The following is a 2,256-nucleotide window of genomic DNA, read 5'->3' on the forward strand; positions in this document are numbered from 1 at the left end:
GGGGCTCTGTGTGCAGGGGCGGGGCCAGGTAGGGGATCTTGAGGTGTAAATCTTTAAAATACATTTTCTGCTGTACCTACTTTCTTTTCATTCCACGTAGAGCCGTCTTTGTTGCCGCTATACGATGTATACCATCAGCAAGTGTGGATTCAGTTTTCTGCAGAGCCAACGAGAGCTTCATTAGAGGACCTATTATCTCCTGTTGTTGAATATCAATAATAAAATCAAAATAATTATTAACATTGCGGTTGTTTTTTGTGCCTTTCCTATAAATTGGCTATTGGATGTGCAAGGTTTTGATTAATGATAGTAGACTGAAGTAACTAACTGGTATCTGGACTGGTCATCCATGGCATGACCCTAACGATGATTTTCAATTTGTTTAATATTTGTTCTAAGCACTAATTTCACTAAAACTAAAGGTAGCAAAATTTATTAACCTTTAATGCTAGGATGTACGCCATTACTGATGCATCTGTGAGGATTTTGGACAGACCCTCAGCCTTCGGGTTCTGATGTGATGCTGTGTCAAGGTGGCGTTTAAAAGCCCTGTAGCCTTTAAGAAACCACTGTATAGACAGATAGATGTGGGGCAACCATCTGTTACCTCCAATTCTGGTTGGTAGCACTCTAGACATCTGCAGTGCCTCGAATGTCCTTGTTAGGCCTTGTTTTAATTTAGGACTTCTTCTGTAAAGGTAGTACAGACCTGCAGAAAAAAATTGAAATATAATAAAGTGAAGTCTATTTCTTCAAACAAGTTTCAAGAAAAAGAAAAACTAGAATTCCAAATATATGTATTATGCCATTACATTAGAGTGTTCAGATTGCAGTATATAATAATTTAAAAAAAATTAACATACACATCACATAGAAAATGTCTTTAAATTTAAAACAATTGTGAATTAAATACCTAGTAACAGAGTCAGCATTTTGTCGTACGACTTTCCACATGACTTTTTTTGTTGCATCCTTAAATGCCAATTCTAAGCGATGGGCCAGGCAGTGAAATGTTACAGGGCAGCAACACCATTCCGTTTACCTACAAATCAATTATTTAAAGTTTCAATTTCACAACACTAATATTGGAAGTTTCGCTAATATGATGACAGTTTTTAATATTTTTCTTAATATAAAACTGTTTTATCACATGGCATAATTGATACATATATTATATCAGTGACTAGAACTTGAGACATGTCATAATGTGAAGAAAGTTTGTAAATTTAATTATTTTATTGAGCTGAGCAAGATTAGATATCTGAAATATCACATCAAAATTTAAATCAATTAAAAAAAAAATGTCTGCTGAAGTTGCCGATTCCGGTGACCCAAGATGAAAAAAAACTTTTCTACTATATTTCCTTTCTTACATGTCCATACTCGTCGCCCATGAAGTCCCTGGTGCCATCAGCAGTAAAACTTATGAAAGATGCATTGTCAAAAGTATTACTTGTTTCTTCCCTGGTGACAGTGGCTATGTGTTGTATGAATTCGGCACATTTCTTGTCATACAGATAGCTTCCCCCAGTGTCTAATCCCTTAGCCCTGTCCAATTTATAAACCATTCGTAGGACTTAAAGCTCATGTTGTTTAAGCTGGGTGAGTGTTTGGTACGCCTGTGTTTGTTTTACGTCCGAGGGCTTTTGGACTTTTGTTGTTGATTCCTTGTGAGAGGCCGAATTTTCATGTGCCACAATAGCCTCAAGTCTGAAGTTGTCCGACCCTTCAACAAATCTGTTTTGTTTCGATGTGGCCTTACAGTAACTGCAAAACATTTTTTTACACCCTGACTCAAATTCTAACCAAGTTCTGATTTTCTTCCACTCCGGCCTAAAGGACCTTACGCGATTCTTTTCATAGTTTAACTTTCGTGTTGGAGCATCTTTTACTTTTTCTGCCTGTTCAGGGACTGGTAGCTGTTAGCTGGTTTTGAACCCTTCCTCCAGCTTAGCAACATCGCCAAGGTCGGTTTCACGTTTGCCCTGCAGGTAGGGCGTAAGAATTGTACCTGCTGCCCCCAATTGCATGATCGTAAGAGGCGACTAAATTTGGGACCTTATCTCTTCTCTCCTTTCTAAATAACTTTCTTTTTCCTAATGTCTCCCTTGACAATGCCTCACTTTTGGCCATTTGTTGAGCGTTCGCCCCTGTGAGGAAGGCTTTGGGTTCTGTCCCCTGGCCGAGACATACCAAAGTCTTTAAAAATGGCAGTTTCTACTCCTGCTTAACGCTCAGCAAATTAGGAGTGGGACG

At 38.4% G+C, this 2,256-nt stretch overlaps 1 pseudogene; it reads right to left on the bottom strand.

The window, feature by feature from the left end:
• The window catches only part of LOC110463694, a 2,104-nt pseudogene extending 326 nt beyond the window's left edge, over nucleotides 1-1,778 (bottom strand).
• Between the last annotated feature and the right edge of the window lie 478 nt (nucleotides 1,779-2,256).

The sequence above is a fragment of the Mizuhopecten yessoensis genome, unplaced genomic scaffold, assembly GCF_002113885.1.
Source record: "Mizuhopecten yessoensis strain PY_sf001 unplaced genomic scaffold, ASM211388v2 scaffold10921, whole genome shotgun sequence".
Classification (NCBI taxonomy): domain Eukaryota; kingdom Metazoa; phylum Mollusca; class Bivalvia; order Pectinida; family Pectinidae; genus Mizuhopecten; species Mizuhopecten yessoensis.